The sequence below is a fragment of the Balaenoptera ricei genome, chromosome 5 (genome assembly GCF_028023285.1).
Source record: "Balaenoptera ricei isolate mBalRic1 chromosome 5, mBalRic1.hap2, whole genome shotgun sequence".
Taxonomy (NCBI): domain Eukaryota; kingdom Metazoa; phylum Chordata; class Mammalia; order Artiodactyla; family Balaenopteridae; genus Balaenoptera; species Balaenoptera ricei.
Genome location: NC_082643.1, coordinates 130,639,265 through 130,661,982, shown reverse-complemented (window position 1 = coordinate 130,661,982; position 22,718 = coordinate 130,639,265).

The following is a 22,718-nucleotide window of genomic DNA, read 5'->3' as shown; positions in this document are numbered from 1 at the left end:
TATCATGTAGACACACTCCTTCTTTCTAACGGCTAACTTGATTAAAAATACTATTTAGGGTGGGTTCCATTTTGACTTGCTATTAACAACTTGCATGCTATTAACAACTCTTTAAGAAACATTTTGCTATAGATATTACTTCTATTAGAAATAAGCTGTTTCTCATTTACTCATTTAAAAATTCATTCAATAAATAGTTATTAAGCTAGTATGTGATCAAACATCATGTTTAGAACTGGGAACACAGTGATAAATTATGCTCTTATGCTCCCAAGGAATCTTTAAATTTTACTTAATCTCTGGCTTTGTTGAAATAAAAATTCATTGACTTTATTGAGTCTTTTTCTTAATGCCATAAAGATTGGATATATAAAGTAAAAGAATACATGATTACTGTCTTTAATACGTTTAGAATATAATGCAGGAGATCATACAATTAAATAGTTGAGTACAAAATAATGTTAAGAATGCTATGGTCTTCAGGTCCCAGGTACTTTGGGATCTGCAGGCCCCAGTGCAGACATGGCCAAGTCCAAGAACCACACCCGCACAACCAGTCCCGAAAATGGCACAGAAACAGCATCAAGAAACCCTGATCACAATGATATGAATCTCTTAAGGGGGTGGACCTGGACCCTAAGTTCCTGAGGAACACGCACTTTGCCAAGAAGCACAACAAGAAGGGCCTGAAGAAAGTGCAGGCCAACAATGTCAAGGCCATGAGTGCACACGCTGAAGCTATCAAGGCTCTCATAAAGCCCAAGATCCCAAAGGGCAGCAGCCGCAAGCTCAGTTGATTTGCCTAAATTGCTCACCCCAAGCTCGGGAAACATGCTTATGCCCCTATCGCCAAGGGTCTCAGGCTCTGCCGGCCGAAGTCCCAGGCCAAGCCTCAAACCAAGCCCAAGGCTGCAGCTCAGGCTCCCAAAGGTCCCCAGGCCCACACAAAGGCTCCAGAGTAGAGTCCTTTATCTACCTATGTGAGGACAGAAGGACTAGTGTGACCCCTAGGCTGCGGTCTGCATGGGGCTGGTGTCCTCCTGTGCTATTTGTACAAATAAACCTGAGGCAGGGAAAAAAAAAAAAGCTATGATGGTCACAGAACCAAGAAGTGATGGTAGCAGAAGGGAAGCAAAAATTAAAGCATCAGGGAAATTACTCAAGAATTGATGATAATTAAGCCAAATTTTGAAGTTAGACTCAGGTGAGAATGAAAATTATTCCAGGCCAAAGCAGTATGTATGACATAAAGAAGTAAAAGGTTCTCATGAATAAAGCTAACTATAAGCTTTATGTCTCCAAAGGTCAAGGTGGTAGCAATGGAGAATAAGGCAGAAGAAGGCTTTTCCCTTGTGGTTTCTTCCTTTAGTCAGGTTACCCTACTGCTACGGTACACCTCCATCAACAGACTCCAATACCACACAGAATTTCTTTTTAAGTTAAAACTATCATATATGTAAGGGTGTCCTTTGGAAAATTTGCCTTTACAACTTATTAAGTGGTTACAAAAAGCCTGTAACATTTTAAATATCTACCAGCAAAATGCCTGAGTTCTCTTTATTCCACACTCTTTATTAGCAATAGGTATTAATACCCTTATCTAAATTTGGCAATCTGATAGGTGAAAACTGTATCTCACTGAGGTTCTAATTTGTGTTATCCTACTAGTGAATTTGAGCATCTTTTAACATGCTTTTTTCACTATTTGTGAATTTTCTAATTTGAAAATTTCCATTTTCTTTGGGTTAATTGTATTTTTCATGTCAATTTATATCAGTTATTTATTATAAAAGTTAGTCCTCTGTCATCATGTGCAAAATATTTCTTATATCTATCATTTGGACATTTTAATGTTATTTTTTGGGATCCAAAGTATTTTTTAAATGGTGTGTGGTTAAATACATTTTCTTTCCCATATAGCTTATGGGTTTTTAGTCTTGGTTAAGATGTTATTCTTTCAACTCTAGTTTGAACAGAAAATTCCCATTTTAATTTTCTATCAGTTGTATGTCAGTTGTATCAGCACCATTTATTAAGTAGTCAATATTTTCCCTCTAAAGTGAACTCATATTTTTCATATTTTATTTTTTGTAACATTCAATATAATTCTGGATCCTCTATTATATTGCACTAATCCTATAAAATTACCAAAATGATTTCAATAAAATGTCCTTAGAGTATATTCCAGTATTCCAGTAAGGAAAATAGTCCTTCACAGTTCTCCTTTTTTTGTAGCTTTTTGCCTATGTCTGGGTATTAATTCATCCATATAAATGAAAGAAATTACCAACTAATTCCAGGGGGGAAAAAACCTGTTACGATCATAAGTGGCGTTAATTTTGGAAACATTTAGTGAGGTTTTGCTCTATCTGGTTCACAAGGAAATTATCTAAATTTTCCAACTATGATGGTGAATTTGTCTATTTCTCCCTAATTCTCTCAAGTTTACTTTATATTTTTTAGAGTTGTGTATTAGGTATACTCACATTTAGAAGTGTTATATCTTCCTAGTAAATTGAACCTTTTGTTTTTATACATGTATTTTTTTTAAATCTCTAATAATGTCCCTTGTCTTAAAGTCTATTTTGTACTATGTACACATAACTATCAGGGTGTTTTATTTGTTTTGTTCTTTTTCTAGGTGTATTTTTTTTCTTTTTTAAATTTTGAATCATTCAGTATTTCTATTTTTTACATCTCTTTAAACAACATATAGTTGAATTTTTAATACGTTTTTCTTTTATCTGAACTAAAGCATTTAGTCTAACTATTTATATCATAATTACTAATATAACTGGATTTATTCTGGCCATCTGATTTTGTGCTTTTTGTTCCATATTTTTAAATTTTTTCTTTCATTTTTGTCTTATGTTGAATACATTATCTTTATTATATTTTATTCTTTCTCTGTACTTTAGAGATGGTCCTAAAAATTTTTACATGCATACTTACCAATATTTGTACACTCTCCCCATAGAATATACCTCTATATACTTTATAGCCTATTTTATGTGTGTGTTTTAGTTTGTTTCTATCTTTTTTTCTGTCCTGACAATACATTATTTTTTATTGTGCTATGAAGTCAATGTTCTAACCTTATTTTTTTTAATTCAAAGATAGATAGACTGAGTTCAATCAATCAGCTCCCTTCTGGGATCAGTCCAACTTCTGGAACCCCAATTCCTGTATCAGTTAATTTTTGCTGTTTAACAAACTACTCTAAAACCTCATGGCTTAAAACAAAAACAAGTCATTATTTTTCATAAGTCGGTGAGTTGACTGAACTCGGCTCAGATAGATAAAATTGCTGAAACTTTTTCTCCATATGTTTCTTTATTCTCAAGGAGGCTGGACAAGACTTCTTAACATAGCAGTAGCTTTCCACGAAGACAAACACAAACACTTACTAAGCTTATGGTTTATATCTCAGTTGCTGATATTCCATTAGCCAAAGCAAGTCACATGGCCAAACACAGAGTCAATACGGAAAGGAACTACATAAAGGCATTGTGCAAGGAAAGGGTTAACTCAACAGATTGGGATTTCATAAACCCTGCATACTAGCAAGAAGCCTTATCATCAGGCTTGGCCCTTGGGAGAAAAACTTTGAGCCCTTAGAATATTCTGCCTAATATGAGTGTTTTGCATGCCTAAGGGCTTACACCACAGTGTACCACTTTGATGAAATAATTCATGCTAACAATACTTTTCATGGTGAACGAATGTTTTTGTATGCCTGAGGCCATGGGCTATGCCTAACCAGTTTAATCAGATAGTTTATGCAAACAAATGTAATTAATGATGAATGACTATTTTTGCTCTGAAAGGCTGGAATTTGAGTAGTTGAGTTCAGTCACACAAGAACTGCATGCCTATGTGAATGGCCCTTAATAAAAACATTGGATACCAAGGCTCAAGTGAGCTTCTGTGGTTGTCAACACTTCATATGTGTTGTCACACACTGTTTCTAGGAGAAATAAGCACGTCCATGCTACCCAAATGGGTGAAAACACTTGGAAGCTTACACATGGTTTCTCCTGAATTTTGCCTCATATACCTGTTTTCCTTCTGCTGGTTTTCATCTGTATTCTGTCACAGTAGTAAACTACAATCATGAGTATAATAGTTTCTATAAGTCCTTACAGTGAATCATTGAGCCTGAGGGTGGTCTTGGGGACTCCCAGCACATGCATGAGTTCCCATAGGTAAGATTATTGGTGGGGCATTAATGTAGGAATCTATTTCGGAGAGTAAGAAACACCTAGACCTCAAACAAATGGATACCAAACATTTCCCAAAGTTCAAAGATATCCCAATATCCAGCACATGAAGGATCTACTGCCTTTCATTATGTTCCTCACTGGTCAATTACACAACTGGTGGAGAAGAAAGATTAGCACCAGTTGTCTCTGCAAGAAACCCAAGGTTTCACCCATACCTGGTAGCCCATCCAGTTTAGTGATAGGAGGTACGTTGAAAATGAGAGTAAATCAGAAGGGAAATAACAGTAGATTAAAAGCTGAATAAGCTGTAAGGCACAGAGTCTCTCTAGGAGCAGTATATAGGAAAGCAACAAAACCAAGAACAGAGATTAAAAACAAGACCATTATAGGAATTTGAAGCCTGATTCTTATAGCTAAAATAAATGTTAAACATAACCCAACTCCTAGACAGATCATCACATTAAAGCCTTGTTACCTCAGGTCCTATTACCTAATACATATCTTGCATTCATCAAAAATTACAAGTGAGGCAAAAGAAGAAAAACTCAATATGAAAAGACAGAGCGATCATATTGGAAATGTCAGACTGAGAATTTTTTTAACTATATTTAATATGATAATGGCTCTAATAGAGAAAGTATACAACATGCAAGAACAGTGTAAGCAGAGAGATGGAAACTCTAAGAATCAAAAGGAAATTCTAGAAATCAAAAAAACAGGCAAAGGACTTGAATAGATATTTTTCAAAGAAGATACACAAATGGCCAATAGCACATGAAATCATTGGAGAAATGCAAATCAAAACCACAGTGAGGTACCACTTCCACTTCACATGCATTAGGATGGCTTTTACTTAACAAACAAACAAACAAAAAACTAAAAGTAACAAGTGTTAGTGAGGATGTGGAGATATTGGAACTCTTGTGCATTGCTGGAACTCTTGTGCATTGCTGGTGGAGATGTAAAATGATATAGCTACTGTGGAAAAGAGTATGTCATTTCTGTAAAAAATTAAACATAGAATTATCATTGTAGGTATACACCCCCAAAAACTGAAAGCAGAGACTCAAATAGATATTTGTATATCTTGGTCATAGCAACATTATTCACAACAGCCAAAAGGTGGAAACCACCCAAATGTCTAGCTATAGATGAATTGATAAACAAAATGTGATATGAACATGCAATGGAATGTTATTCACTCTTAAAAAAGAATGAAATCTTGACAAAAGCTACAAAATATATGAACCTTAAAACAGCATTCTAAGTAAAATAAGCCAAGCACAGAATAAATATTTTATGGTTCCTCTTATATGAGGTACCTAGAATAGTCAAATTTATAGGGAGGGAAAATAGAATAGTGGTTTCCAGGGGCTGGAGGAGGGGTTAAGGGGGACTTACTGTTTAATGGTTACAATGTTTCAGTTTGGAATGACAAAAAAGTTTGAAAGATAAATAGGATTGATTACACAACAATGTGAATGACCTTAATCTCACTGAATTATATACTTAACAATGGTTAAAATGGTAAATTTGGTGTTACATACATTTTACTACAGTAAAAAAAGAAATTTAAGTTGTAGGATACAGCAAAAGCATTGCTTAGAGCAAAATTTATGGCATTAAACACATATATTAGAAAATAAATCAAAGTTAATAGCTCAAGATTCCAGCATAGGACACTAGAGAAGGAAAAGCAATTTAAACTTGAAGGAAACAGAAAAAAAAAGAGATAATAAAAGTTATAGCTGAAATCAAAGAAATTGAAAATAAGAAAACAACTGGAAAAAAATCAACAAAACTAAAGTTTATTCTTTGAAAAGAACAATACAACTGATAAGTCTCTAGCCAGGAAATCTATGAAAAGAAATTGAAAAGACAAAAATTACAAATATCAGAAAGGAAACAGGGAATATCGCTACAGATTGTGAAAAATCAAAAGGATAATTAAAGGAATATCATGAACAACTATTCCCAGAAATTTGATAACTTAGATGAAATGGACCAATTTCTTTTAAGACATTAACTACCCCAAATCATACACGGATAAATAGATAACCTGAATATTTGCACACTGATTAAATAGATTATTAAATAGATTAAATAATATAAAATAATAATTTTTAAACCTTCCATAAAAAGAAAACACCAGGCTCAGATGTTTTCATTGGTGAATTCAAAAAAAAAAAAAAAATTAAGAAGATGCAATAGCGTTTTTTCCTACAGCTAATATTATACTTAATAGGGAGAGAGAAAATATTTCCCCCTAATATCAGGAATAAGGCAATGATGTTCTCTTTTATCACTCCTATTCAACATTGTACTAGAAATGCAATCCTAGTGCAATAAGACAAGAAAAAGACACAAATAATATAAAGTTTAGAAAATAAGAAAAAACTCTTTATTCACAGATAACGTGATTGTCTATTTAGAAAACCTGTAAGAACCTACTAAAAGAGGAAAAATAAAACCTCTTAGAATCTCCTAGCAGGTATAACAAGGCAGCAAGATACTAGATCAAACTGTGTACACAAAAGTAAAATGGAATTTCATATTAATACCCTTTACAACAGCAACAAAAAAAATGAAGTATTTAGACAAAAATCAAACAAAATCTATACAGGATATAGCTATGAAAAAAAGTAAAACACTGATTAAAAAATCAAAGCTCTAAATAAATCAAGAGATAGTCTGTGTTCATATATGAGAGACTTAATATTGTTAAGATGTCAATTTTTCCCAACTTGACCTATACAGTCAGTGCAATCAAAATCCCACCAAGCTGCTTTGTAGATATCAATAAACTGACTCAAAAGTTTATATGGAAGGTAAAAAGCCCCAGAATAGCCAATAATTTCTGAAGAAAACCAAAGGTGGAGGATTCACAGCATCTAATTTGAAACCTTACTGAAAGGCAATAGTCAAGACAGCAACATATTGGCCTAAGAATATAGATAAAGATCAATGGAACAGAATATAGAGCCCAGAAATAGACCCACTAAAAGATAATTGATTTTTTAAAAGGATGCAAAGGCACTCAATGGAAAAAGAATAATCTTTATAACAAATGGTACTGGATGTTCAAAGCAAAAGTATAAATCTAGACATGATCTTAAAACTTACAGAAAAATAAAAATGAATCAAAGACCTGATGTAAAATGTAAAATTATAAAACTTCAATTTAAAAGAGACAATTCCCACAACTTTGTTTTTGGTGAAGAGTTTTTAGATACAACATCAAAAGTATGATCAATGATAGGAAAAAAATGGTTAGTTGGACATTATTAAAATTTAAAACTTTATTGTGAACAGAGTGAAAATAGATGCCACTACTGGGAGAAAGTATCTGTAAAGCACGTATCTCATAATTGACTTGTACCGAAATACAGGGAAGTCTTAAAACTCTACAAAAATAAACACAAGAGCAAACAGTGCTCATTTTTATTTTTAGTTTTTATTTATTTCTTTTTATTGGGGTATAGTTGCTTTACAATGTTGTGTTAGTTTCTGTTGTACAACACAGTGAATCAGCTATATGTATACATATATCCCCTCCCTCTTGGACCTCCCTCCCCCTCCCCCCCTCCCATCCATCTGGTCACCACAGAGCACCAAGCTGAGCTCCCTGTGCTATAGAGCAGGTTCCCACTAGCTATCTGTTTTACACGTGGCAGTGCAAATACATCAATCCGAATCTCCCAATTCATCCCACCCCCCACCATGTCCACATGTCTGTTCTCTACATCTGTGTCTCTATTCCTGTCCTGCAAATACTTTCATCTGTACCATTTTTCTAGATTCCTCATACACGTGTTAATATACGACACTTACTTCCTCTTCCTGACTTTGCTCTGTATGACAGACTCTAGGTCCACCCACCTCTCTACAAGTGACCCAATTTCATTCCTTTCTATAGCTGAGTAATACTCCATGGTATACATGTACCCAATATACCACTATTTCTCTTTCATTAGGAAACAGGAAAAGCAATAATTGCCACTTACGTGAGAATGTGTCAGGGAAGAGGGGAGATTAAAAAGCAGAGGGGAGCCAATAGAAAAATTTCCATTCCTTGACTGTTTATAGAATAGCAAACAAAAAATCTTAAAATGTATTGGTGAATTAATTATCATTTGCTAAAAAAAAAAAAAAAAAACAAGAAAAAAACCCTGAAAAGATACCACACCGAGGAGCACAAGTAGATGGCAAAATGCATGTTGAAACATGCTCAACTTCATTCAACATTAGGAAATACAAATTGAAGCAAAAGTGATATACCACTACAGAACTATTAGAATGGTTAAAAATCATTCTGAAAATATGAAATGTTGACAGTTACCTTGTAAACCAGATTTGTTCAGATTACTTCCCAAAGCAAGCTGCTCATGGGAAAAAGTTAAATGCACAAGGAGTCCAGGGAATGCTACATAATATATTCCCCTCTTGGAGATACACATAATGCATGCTCTGAAAAATCAAGCAATAAAGAAACTTGTATAATTTTATTTAAGTTAATGTGCCCCAATCTTACTGAAGCAAAGAACTTTGTTTCATTAAGCGATATTTTTCAAAATACCTGTTGATATTCTTTGTTATACATTCTGGGAAATGTAGATCTATACTAACGTTAACGTATGGATTTCTTTCACTTTTCAAAATACATCTAGCCTTTGTTTTCTTCTTTTTTTAACATCTTTATTAGAGTATAATTGCTTTACAAGGTTGTGTTAGTTTCTGCTGCCTAACAAAGTGAATCAGATATATGCATACATATATCCCTATATTCCCTCCCTATTGTGTCTCCCTCCCATCCTCCCTATCCCACCCCTCTAGGTGGTCACAAAGCACCACGAGAGCCAATCTCCCTGTGCTATGCGGCTGCTTCCCACTAGGTAACTGTTTTACATTCGGTAGTGTATATATGTCCATGCCACTCTCTCACTTCGTCTCAGCTTACCCTTCCTCCTAACCGTGTCCTCAAGTCCATTCTATGCATCTGCATCTTTATTCCTGTCCTGCCCCTAGGTTCTTCAGAACCACTTTTTTTAAAATTCCATATATATGTGTTAGCATACGGTATTTGTTTTTCTCTTTCTGACTTACTTCACTCTGTATGACAGACTCTAAGTCCAACCAACTCACTACAAATAACTCAATTTCGTTTCTTTTTATGGCTGAGTAATATTCCATTGTATATATGTGCTACATCTTTGGACACTTAGGTTGCTTCCATGTCCTGGTTATTGTAAATAGTGCTGCAATGCACATTGTGCTACATGACTCTCTGTGAAATATGGTTTTCTCAGGGTATATGCCAAGTAGTGGGATTGCTGGGTCATATGGTAGTTCTATTTTTAGCTTTTTAAGGAACTTCCATACTGTTCTCCATAGTGGCTGTATCAATTTACATTCACACCAACAGTGCAAGAGGGTTCCCTTTTCTCCAAACCCTCTCCAGCATTTATTGCTTGTAGATTTTTTGATGATGGCCATTCTGACTGGTGTGAGATGATACCTCATTGTAGTTTTGATTTGCATTGCTCTAATGATTAGTGATGTTGAGCATCTTTTCGTATGTTTCTTGCCCATCTGTATGTCTTCTTTGGAGAAATGTCTATTTAGGTCTTCTGCCCATTTTTGGATTGGGTTGTTTGTGTTTCTGATATTGAGCTGCATGGTCTGCTTGTATATTTTGGAGATTAATCCTTTGTCAGTTGCTTCGTTTGCAAATATTTTCTCCCATTTTGATAACTGTCTTTTCGTCTTGCTTATGGTTTCCTTTGCTGGTCAATAGCTTTTAAGTTTCATTACGTCTCATTTGTTTATTTTTGTTTTTATTTCCATTTCTCTAGGAGGTGGGTCAAAAAGGATCTTGCTGTGATTTATGTCATAGAGTGTTCTTCCTATGTTTTCCTCTAAGAGTTTTATAGTGTCTGGCCTTAAATTTAGGTCTTTAATCCATTTTGAGTTTATTTTTGTGTATGGTGTTAGGGAGTGTTCTAATTTCATTCTTTTACATGTAGCTGTCCAGTTTTCTCAGCACCACTTATTGAAGAGGCTGTCTTTTCTCCACTGTATATGCTTGCCTCCTTTATCAAAGATAAGTTGACCATATGTACATGGGTTATCTCTGGGCTTTCTATCCTGTTTCATTGGTCAATATTTCTGTTTTTATGCCAGTACCATACTGTCTTGATTACTGTACCTTTGTAGTATAGTCTGAAGTCAGGGCGCCTGATCCTCCAGCTCTGTTTTTCTTTCTCAAGATTGTTTTCACTATTCGGGGTCTTTTGTGTTTCCATACAAATTGTGAAATTTTTTGTTCTAGTTCTGTGAAAAATGCCGTTACTAGTTTGATAAGGATTGCACTGAATCTGTAGATTGCTTTGGGTAGTATACTCATTTTCACCATGTTGATTCATCCAATCCAAGAACATGGTATATCTCTCCAACTGTTGGTATCATCTTTAATTTCTTTCATCAGTGTCTTATATTTTTCTGCATACAGGTCTTTTGTCTCCTTAGGTAGGTTTATTCCTAGGTATTTTATTCTTTTTGTTGCAATGGTAAATGGGAGTGTTTCCTCAATTTCTCTTTCAGATTTTTCATCATTAGTGTATAGGAATGCAAGAGATTCTGTGCATTAATTTTGTATCCTGCTACTTTACCAAATTCATTGATTAGCTCTAGTAGTTTTCTGGTAGCATCTTTAGGATTCTCTATGTATAGTATCATGTCATCTGAAAGCAGTGACAGTTTTTTTTTTTTTTTTTGCTGTGACTGTTTTACTTCTTCTTTTCCGATCTGGATTCCTTTTATTTCTTTTTCTTCTCTGATTGCTGTGGCTAAAACTTCCAAAACTATGTTGAATAAGAGTGGTGAGAGTGGGCAACCTTATCTTGTTCCTGATCTTAGTGGAAATGGTTTCAGTTTTTCACCATTGAGAATGATGTTGGCTGTGGGTTTGTCATATATGGCCTTTATTATGTTGAGGTAAGTTCCTTCTATGCCTACTTTCTGGAGAGTTTTTATCATAAATGGGTGTTGAATTTTGTTGAAAGCTTTTTCTGAATCTATTGAGATGATCATATGGTTTTTCTCCTTCAATTTGTTAATATGGTGTATCACATTGATTGATTTGTGTATACTGAAGAATCCTTGCATTCCTGGGATAAACCCCACTTGATCATGGTGTATGATCCTTTTCATGTGCTGTTGGATTCTGTTTGCTAGTATTTTGTTAAGGATTTTTGCATCTATTTTCATCAGTGATATCGGCCTGTAGTTTTCTTTTTTTGTGACATTTTTCTCCGGTATTGGTATCAGGGTGATGGTGGCCTTGTAGAATGAGTTTGGGAGTGTTCCTCCCTCTGCAATATTTTGGAAGAGTTTGAGAAGGATAGGCATTAGCTCTTCTCTAAATGTTTGATAGAATTCTCTTGTGAAGCCACCTGGTCCTGGGCTTGTTTGTTGGAAGATTTTTAATCACAGATTCAGTTTCAGTGCTTGTGACTGGTCTGTTTATATTTTCTATTTCTTCCTGGTTCAGTCTCGGAAGGTTGTGCTTTTCTAAGAATTTGTCCATTTCTTCCAGGTTGTCCATTTTATTGGCATATAGTTATTTGTAGTATTCTCTCATGATCCTTTGTATTTCTGCAGTGTCAGTTGTTACTTCTTTTTCATTTCTAATTCTGTTGATTTGAGTCTTCTCCCTTTTTTTCTTGATGAGTGTCACTAATGGTTTATCAATTATGTTTATCTTCTCAAAGAACTAGCTTTTTGTTTTATTGATCTTTGCTATTGTTTCCTTCATTTCTTTTACATTTATTTCTGATCTGATCTTTATGACTTCTTTCCTTCTGCTAAATTTGGGGGTTTTTTGTTCTTCTTTCTCTAACTGCTTTAGGTGTAAGGTTAGGTTGTTTATTTGAGATGTTTCTTGTTTCTTGATGGTGGATTGTATTGGTTTAAACTTCCCTCTTAGAACTGCTTTTGTTGCATCCCATAGGTTTTGGGTCATCGTGTTTTCATTGTCATTTATTTCTAGGTATTTTTTGATTTCCTCTTTGATTTCTTCAGTGATCTCTTGGTTATTTAGTAGTGTATTGTTTAGCCTCCATGTGTTTGTATTTTTTACACTTTTTTTCCTGTAATTGATATCTAGTCTCATAGCATCGTGGTCGGAAAAGATACTTGATACGATTTCAATTTTCTTAAATTTACCAAGGCTTGATTTGTGACCCAAGATATGGTCTATCCTGGAGAATGTTCCATGAGCACTTGAGAAGAAAGTGTATTCTGTTGTTTTTGGATGGAATGTCCTATAAATATCAATTAAGTCCATCTTGTTTAATGCGTCATTTAAAGCTTGTGTTTCCTTATTTATATTCATTTTGGATGATCTGTCCATTGGTGAAAGTGGGGTGTTAAAGTCCCCTACTACGATTGTATTACTGTCGATTTCCCCTTTTATGGCTGTTAGCATTTGCCTTACGTATTGAGGTACTCCTATGTTGGGTGCATAAATATTTACAAGTGTTATATCTTCTACTTGGATTGATCCCTTGATCATTATGTAGTGTCCTTCTTTGTCTCTTGTAATAGTCTTTATTTTAAAGTCTATTTTGTGTGATATGAGAATTGCTACTCCAGGTTTCTTTTGATTTCCATTTGCATGGACTATCTTTTTCCAACCCCTCACTTTCAGTCTGTATGTGTCCCTAGGTCTGAAGTGGGTTCCTTGCAGACAGCATATATACGGGTCTTCTTTTTGTATCCATTCAGCCAGTCTATGTATTTTGGTTGGAGCATTTAATCCATTTACATTTAAGGTAGTTATCAATATTTATGTTCCTATAACCATTTTCTTAATTGTTCTGGGTTTGTTTTCATAGGTCTTTTCCTTCCCTTGTGTTTCCTGCCTAGAGAAGTTCCTTTAGCATTTGCTGTAAAGCTGGTTTGGTGGTGCTGAATTCTCTTAGCTTTTGCTTGTCTGTAAAGATTTTAATTTCTCTGTTGAATCTGAATGAGATCCTTGCTGGGTAGAGTAATCTTGGTTGTAGGTTTTTCCCTTTCATCACTTTAAATATGTCCTGCCACTCCGTTCTAGCTTGCAGAGTTTCTGCTGATAGGTCAGCTGTTAATGTTATGGGGATTCCCTTGTATGTTATTTGTTGCTTTTCCTTTGCTGCTTTTAATATTTTTTCTTTGTATTTAGTTTTTGATAGTTTGATTAATATGTGTCTCGGCATGTTTCTCTTTGGGTTTATCCTGTGTGGGACTCTCTGTGCTTCCTGGCCTTGATTTGACTCTTTCCTTTCCCATGTTAGGGAAGTTTTTGACTGTAATCTCTTCAAATATTTTCTCAGACCTTTTTTCTCTTCTTCTTCTGGCACCCCTATAATTCAAACGTTGGTGCGTTTAATGTTGTCCCAGAAGTCTCTGAGACTGTCTTCAATTCTCCTCATTCTTTTTCTTTGTTCTGCAACCTGGTAGTATTTCCACCATTTTATCTTTCAACTCAGTTATCTGTTCTTCTGCCTCAGTTTTTATGTTACTGATTCCTTCTAGGGTATTTTTAATTTCAGTTATTGTGTTGTTCATCACTCTTTGTTTGCTCTGTCGTTCTTCTAGATCCTTGTTAAATGTTTCTTTTGTTTTCTCCATTCTGTTTCCAAGATTTTGGATCATCTGTACTCTCATTACTCTGAATTCTTTTTCAGGTAGGTTGCCTATTTCGTCTTCATTTATTTGGTCTTGTAGGGTTTTACCTTGCTCCTTCATCTGTAACATATTCTTTTGTCGTTTCTTTTCTTGTTTTTTTTTTGATGGGTGGGGCTGTATTCCTGCCTTACTGCTTGTTTGGCCTGAGGCGTCCAGCACTGGAGTCTGCAGACAGTTGGGTAGGCCGGGTCTTGGTGCTGAAATTAGGACCTCCGGGAGGCCTCACTCCAATTAATACTCCCTGGGGTCTGAGGTTCTCTGTTAGTACAGCAGTTTGGACTCGGATCTCCCATGACAGGAGCTCAGGCCCGACCTCTGGCCTGGGAACCAAGATCCTGCAAGCTGTGTGATGTGGCAGGAAAAAAAAAAAAAAAGAAAGGAAGAAAGAAAGAAAGAAAGAATGAGAAAGAAAGCAGTACAATATCAAAGAATAAAAAACAAAATAAAATTAGAAAGATAAAAAATATATTAGAAAAAATAAAAATATAATTGAAAGAACTGTAACAAGGTAAAATAGAACCACAACAGAAAAAAGAAAAAAAAAAGGGGTGGGGGGGTGGGGGAACAAGCCAAAAGGAGAGAACAATAACAAAGTATGAAGGATAAAATTAGAAAAATAAAAGATTTATTAGGAAAAATAAAAATATAAATGAATCAACAACAATGAATCAACAAGGTAAAACAGAACCCCAATCTAAAAGAGGAAAAAAAAAGAAAGCCTTGGCTATGGGGGCAGAATTTAAGTGGGGGTGGAATTTAGGCAGGGGTGTGGTTTAGGGTGGGGCATGACCTATGCAGGTGGGGCGGTGACGTTTGAGCGTGGGGCAGGGCCTAGGCTCAGGACCCAGGCAGCAGGAAAAGGCCTTGGGTGTGAGGCCTAGGCGGGGCTATGCTCAAGTGTGGGGCAGTGCCTCTGCTTAGGACCTGCGCAAAAGGGGAGAGGCAGCACGTGGAAAGGAGGGCCTCTGGGGTGTGGAGTTCCAGAGTTTGGAGGTAGGTCCCTGAATGAGGGTGTGTGGGTGGTGTTTAGGCCCAGTGTGTTGGAGGGAGTCTCCAAGTGTAGAGGTGGGGCCCTGGGTGGGGGTGTAGAGGTGGGGCTTGGGCTCTGCGCGGCAGGAGGGAGGCTCCGAGGATTAGGTCCAGGAGCCCAACAAGCTCCCCGGTGCCTAAGTGGACACGGAAAGCACTGGGTGCATTCCCTGCCATTCCTCCTCGCCCCCACCCCCCACACCGTCTCCCCCAGGGTCTCCCCCGTCCCCCCTGGACCCCTAACCATGGGTGGGTCCCACTGGGTGTAGGAACTCCTCCCCTCCCCCAGCCCCCCTTCAGGGTGCCGGTCCCATAGGTCTGGCCTTTGCTTTTGCTCCCCCTTCCCTCCCTCCCACTCCCGCAGGACCTGCCCAGCTGGTGGGGGCCTCAGTGGGCAGAGGATCAGGCCCAGGATCTCAGCAGTCTCCCGGGGGCCCAAGTGGGCAGGGGAAACCTGGCCACACTCCCTTTTGATCCTCTGTCCTCCCAGCGGTTCTCCAATTTCCCCCTTCAGGCATGGGATCCCTTCCCCTCCCCCAGCCACCCCTCAGGGCGCCAGTCCCGTCCCGCCTCAACTTTTCCTCCTCCTTCACTCCCCCCACACCTCACATCCTACCCAGTCACTGGTGGTTCCTCCCGTTCCCTTAGGTGTCTGTGGTCCCCCCACCAGTGCCTGGTAGGTGCCCTAGTTGTGCAGAGATGCAAATTCCATGTCCTCCTAGTCTGCCATCTTGACTCCACCTTCTTGTTTCTTAATATATATTACAGATATATCATTAAAGTTTTCAGTTTTAATTTGAAGTATTAGGGTTCACATCTTAGTTTGGTTATTCAAATTTATCTCTGTGATCCTGGGAAAGTTAAGCAAACTCTCTAAGTTTCTGTTTTCTCATCCAAAACTGGAAATGACAGTGCCCAACCTACTGGATTGTTATAAGGATAAGATGAAATCATATCTTTAGAGCAGAGCAACTGGTCCACAGTAAGCAACCAATAAACACAAGCTAATTCCTTTAACATTATCATTATTCTCATCTTCATTAATGTTAATATAAATAAGGAAGAGTGACTGGACTTTCCACCCTCTCAGTCTCACTTTCACTGTCTTCATCCATCAGCACTAATGCTAGCTCAATAATAGGGAAAGAGGTAATTACAGGAAAAACCCCAATGAGAAAGCCAATCTCAAGGTTCTGTATCTTCTCACACAAAAAAAAGAGCTGTCCTTTCTGATGGTAAACTTGGAGAATGGGGTGTTACTTTTATGAAGAAAAATAGTATTTGCTTATCAATTTTTAGAATTTTATTTAAATTTTATAGAAAATTTTACACAACAGAAAAATAATTATTAAACATAAAAATTACCTACACTCTTGAAGCACACTGTTAGTTCACAACCTCAGGAGTTCCCCAGGTGAACTCTAAAACTGGGCCCCAGTCATAGAGGGCAAGGAGAGACCAAAGAAAGGGGCAGACCACTCCCAACTGGTAGGTGTCAGGTGTCAGGTTTAATAAGCAAGGAAAGGTATATATGAGGCTTGTTTTGGGCAGCCACACAATTATTAGCAGATCTCCACACCTGCCCACCAGAATCTTAAAAGTTTATCTAGAGGCCTTAATTGGGTTCAGTCCAGATGGTCTCAACAATACTTTATTCTCTTAAGGCTGTGTCCTTGGAATAGTTCCCAATGGGGGAACAGTAGGCACAGCTTACATTCCAAGGACAGGGGTGGGGGTGAGGAGCCTCCCATTGCTTGGGTCCAACTGGAGAGTCAACCAGCCCTCATGTCCTCTTTATGACCTCCTCCAACACACATTTTGTGTCATACCTTATATTATGCTTATTTACAATAGACTATGACTCTCCCAAGTTCAGGAATTCTTAGAATTTATTCACTCAATTGCAGTTACTCTATAAATTTGGTACCATTTAAATTCTTCCTGTGAATAATAGATCTCTGAGACACATGTTCACTTTTGGAGGAATCTTGGGCAACCTTCAGAAAAGCCACAGTGAATTAAATGTTACCTTAGTGGACAATAAAAAGGAATCTTTCAGCTGAAGTATTCTGACAGCAGCATATTCTGGCTGACCAGGCCATTTCAAACGTGTGTCTGACCATTATTTTAAATTAGAAGATATACCACTGTCAAACCATAGCATCCAAGAATCAAAAGTGACATAGGAATGTCAAAGGAAAAACCATGGACAATTTTATCAGATCTTCTCATCCAGTGTCATAATGCAATGGTATGCTGTAAATTATCTGTCCCTAATAATACTAAAAGCACCAAAATTTGTGAGATGATTTACTTTACTATAAAACATTGTTTTAGCATGGCTCAAGGTTATTTTTATACATCACCCTTCCTTGGTTGCATTCGGTTTGCTTTCTTTAATGGCAAAAAGGGACTGATGATACAGGTTCTGCCCTGGAGCATTGCCCTCAACCCCAGTTTACAAATTCATCAGTCAGATATATTCTATGTCATGATGGAGAGCAGGTTGAAAACCTCTGAACTATAGAGTGATACATACAGACTAGAATGCTTTCAGATTCCACTGCAGAACAATTAATAGAAGAAAATGGAATCTTAAAAATTAAAAAGCTATTTCAATTTGTCTTTATCTTCTACTTCATAGTTCATAAAATAATTACTCCTTGACACAGTTACTCTGCAGGAATACCAATAAGAGGGGTAATGGAAGAAACAATTCCAAGTATGATCCATTCAAGGTAATCGAGAATTTACTTTAAAATCAGATTTATAAAAGCCTGTTTTGAATACACCATAGCTGAAGTTTTACTAAATCAGATATTAATTGTATGTAATAAATTGATGTTTTGGAAAAGTTTTCAATTACCTAACTTTTTTTCCAGATTATCATTTGTAAAAGTGGAATGAGAGCTAACAGAATTATTTATACACTTTACTTAGCTCACATTGAAGAAAAAAGAATTGTACAACATTTCAAAGTAACTATGGAAATACTTATTAAATGATCAGATAAGTTCTAGACAGCAACTTGGATTCTTAATACACCAAATATTTAAATATAGAGCAAACAGAGCAGAATTTGGGCACCCTAATGCAAAGTATTCTTTCTAAATTCTTTCTAAGTATTCTTGCTAAATTTGGTTTTGAATTTTTAAAAGGATGCCCAGAGATAAGAACCTTGATATATTCTTCAAACTGACTTTCCACAGTGGTCATTAATTTCTACCACTCCCCATAGGCAAATGCTTTTAAAACTAAAGACTCCCTTCCTCCCTCCTCCCTTCCCCCTCTTCCCCCGCTGTGAATTATTTACCCCAGATAAAGATGATCTGTTCAAACAGAGCACTTGTCAATTGAATAAACATTAATTTACACAATGCTATAATTTCTATCTTAAACCATGGGTCATCTTTAAAACATAAATCAGTATAATATACACTAACAACCTATTTCCAAATTAATTTAAATAAAGGTAATCTAAATATTGAGTGTTATTTCTAATTTTTGATTAACTGAAATTGTCAATATCTCAAACAGCTGTTACCTTTAATAGTATTAAAATACCCATTTTTTACTAATATGTCTTTTTGATAGTTTTTGAGCATCCTGGCTTGATTTAAACATCTTTTTTATTATTTCATGCTGCTGCTCACATCTCTGGCTAGGGTTGCACAGAATATAAATCGTCACTTCAAATGTCCCCAGCTGCTCTTTTATATCTTGATAGGTCCAATCATTCTCAACAGGAATGCTTGATAGTTTTAGAAACCTCAGTTATACAGTGCCATATTCTGAAGTTTTTATTATTATTATTTTATACTATGCCATAACAGTTGCTTCATTTTTACTGAGTAAATCAAACAATGAAATTTTCAATTTTTCAACTTTTTCTTGTTTAGATTAAATCTTCAAATTCTTTATAAAGTTTATAATTTACAATTCTCCAGAGTATATGAGTAGGTACACATATGTGTACTCAACACATAAGCTATTAGATAAAAAAGGATTTTTAGCAAAAAGCTATTGAATTGTAGTGTTGCAAAATGGACTGACAGCAGGACATAATACCCAAAGCTACAGCTTTGGGCATTATAACTAATGAGAGATCTTATTTTTAAAAATTCCTATTGAGTAATAGTTTTTTCCTTACAGCTGAAAAATATATCATTTATTGTGCCATTAAAAATATTGTTCTGTCATAAATGGGCTTCAAAATATGAGAGTTTTCATTTGAGATAAAATATTAGAACCAAAAATAATAGATTATTGTTATTAGTATCTTATTTCATATGTAGGTATGTTTTTTTCGCTATTATTTTGATGTTTTTGAAAAAGATATCACATGGAAGATGCAGAAGATGCATGTTGAGTTGGATTTTTTAAATGTGATGCTATGTATCTCTAAGTCACACTGTTTCACCATGTCCTTTTTGTAGCCAGCAATGTTAATGCCAGAAAAACATGAAGACATGCACTGAAACCAAAATTCTTCCATCAGAAAAAGAAATTAACAGATGTACCTTATGGAGACTTATTTATACCACTATCTAAACATAAGCGCTAACAAACTTAAAAATAATATTAGTCACATTAAAGTGAAAAAATTTTAAACCCTTGCTTTTTCCTATTATATTTATTCTAGTATTTACTGCACTTAAGAAACTTCCAACCCTATGAGTCTGTGGTTCATAGAAAGATTCTAATACTATTACTTTTCATTCACATGTCTATCTTGATAGCTAGAAAAGGCGTACAGATACACCAAATAATACCATAGCATATATTCATTCACAGGTTGTTGAATAGCATTTCTTATCTGGAGCATAAGTGCTCTATAAAGACCAGACTCAAAGAATGTACGAGATGTTATTGGCAATACAAAATTATCCCTTAAAAACTAGCTACCTTTCCTCTCTTCTCTATTCCTTTACTCACTTCCCAGAACATTACCAGTTAAATAGTTTTACTTTGTAACTACATCTATCATAGTAATACAGCTCAGTAGGTAACTCACACACAACAGTGACCTTTCCAAAGAACATTTGAATTTGACATAAAAATACTGTGTAGTCACATCCTATTCTTAGTAAAATACCAATGCTCAGCAAACCTTTACACTGAAAAGAACAGATTTGTGATGCTCAGAACAACAGATGTTAGTTTGCTATTACATTAAAAACAGAACATAAAGACAAAGATATTCACTTGTATCATATGCTGTGAATTGATCATCTGCATCTGCCTGGCATGTCTGGGTCTAAATGAGGAAAGTTAAGTTTCCAAAGGGAGTATCCATTTACTGCTGCAGAGTCAAAGCAATTACATCTCTTTCCTGCTGCACTCATCAGTCATAGTACAAGCCAGATATTCACATTGCAGCTTAAACAAGACTGAAAGGAAGCAGGTATCCCACACCAGGTATTGTGTATGAGTGAGATGCTAGAGAGAAGAGACCCAACAATACCGAAAATGGAGGGTAAAGGGAAAGGCTTTGGAGCACGTGGATTGCACTCTGTCATCTTGTCACTTTCCCACAGAATTAACTTAATTAGCCTCTCCCCAGTATTAGGTTCTGCTCCTAACCTTGAATAGTGGCTGATGGAAGTGTGTGTCACTGCAGCCCCACCAGATGAGCACTCGTCTGCTCTGTAATGGTGATTTGCCTCCGGTGAAAAATAGGATCACTCTCTCTGCCTATTGATTTCTGAAAAAGAAAATGCTTCCTCCCAACCAGCACTGCACTATTAGTTTTGTTATCACTTTTCATAGAGCTGCACTCTTCCCTACGCAAAATTGGAAAAAAAAAAAAAAAGTATCAAACCCTTGCCAGAGGTAGAAACCAAAATCCAATTATCTAACCGATAGAAACACTTATATTCTATCTTTGAAAAAGGGTTATCATTTTAAAAATAGTATGTCATTGCCAATGTTTAATGTGTAATTTAAGTTTAGAAAGGGAATATACACTCACTGAAATATAAAAATGAAGTAAAAATGTAATGCTTATATCTAAGCTTAAATTCTTATTGTTTAAAATTCACAATTCCATCCATTACATTTATAAAATAACAGGTGGAATCCTTGATCAATGAACCTCATATAAGAATCTTTTATGAGAATAATATAATTCCTAGGCCCTAGATTGCTTATTGTTTTTTTTATTCCTGAAACAGAAACAATCTATTTCCAAGGTAAAAAAAAAAAAAAACAACTTCTATTACTTCAGAAATTTTGGTTAGAAGAATCAATTATTAAAAAGTTTATTTATCCATAACCACAGTGTTTTACCTACAATAAATTACCAAGTTACAAAACAATAAATTACAAAATAAAATTGCTCTGCAATGCAATTAAACTTTCTTCTAATAACTATAGGATCATAATCATTACTTTAATTATATTGGGGGAAGCTATAATAAAACAAATTAAGTTGGGATTTAATTTCGAGATGGAAGACTGGTAACCATGTTTATTTCCTTCCTTTCCTGACACTAATTGAAATGAGAGAAAATAATAAAAATTTTAAATATTTAAAAGCCCTTCTGTGTAAAGATACAGAAAGGTTGAAAGTAGGAGAACAGAAAAATATAAACAATTCTAAATACATCTGTGAAAAATTACATTGGGTCAATATTAAAACTGACAGAATTGAAAAAAACAGATGTGTAAATATAGAAGACTGAGCATACTCTTCTCAGTGATTGTAATAATGTCCACTGAAAGAAAAAACCTACTTATTTTAATAGAAATCATTTGTTATAGTTGTATAAATAGGTATCGAGGGTCAAAAGAGCAAAAAATACTAAGGTAAGATGTAGGTAATATGTACAGAAACTGGCTATTCTCCTTAGGGCTGAGAGACTAAAAGAAAGACTTAAGGTTCTCTGAACTTGGACGCCTGCAGAAGCTTGAAGAAAGGACCTCGTGGAATTGGATTCAGACCTTTGAGGAAAGGCATTCTCTGGTGGTGCTTCAGACTTAATAGAAGGACCTCCCAGAACCGAGACTTACATCTCTGAGAAGCAAGTGCTGCCCAGTGGCAGCGGTTATCTCAAGTGTTTTGAGGAGGGGCTTGAGAGGCAGAGATTCAGCCCTCTGAGGAGAAGGTAGCCTGACTGTGGTTGAAGCTTCATAGGTTGAGGGATGTGGATGGCTCTGGGAAGTGTGAGAAAAGGCAGAAGTTGCAAGCAACTACTGCTGGAACCAATCTCTGCTGTCTTTGGTAAAAATCAATTGATGGAGCATGTGACAGGACCAATTAAATAGGAAGGAGTAATTCCCTTCTCTCTTTTCCTATCTTCCCACTTCCTTTATTCTATCGCATTGGAAGAATCTAAGAGAAGCCAATTGGCAATGAAAAAATGTAGCTTGCTTAGTCTCAGCCCAGCATCACAGAACAAAATTTGGAAGGAAGTGTTTGGAGTCAAGGAACAATAGCTTAGTAACTGAGTCAGTTAACTCTTTTAGTTACTTGGCATCTGTAAACACCCTTCCTCACATATTTAACCTTCAGTACAACTACAATAAAGCACTGTACAAGATGCAGCTATCCTTCATACAGTCAAGGTCAGGCTCACCTTATCCCTAAAAACGGGAAACAAGAATTCCTAGCAATCTTCTAATCATTCCTGAAATCATAGCCATGGTACCCATCTTTTGGCAATGTTAATTGCTCCTCAAATTCAGCCACGTTCACATATGAATATTCTGAAAACTAAAGGCTATTTTAAAGGTAACCGTGAA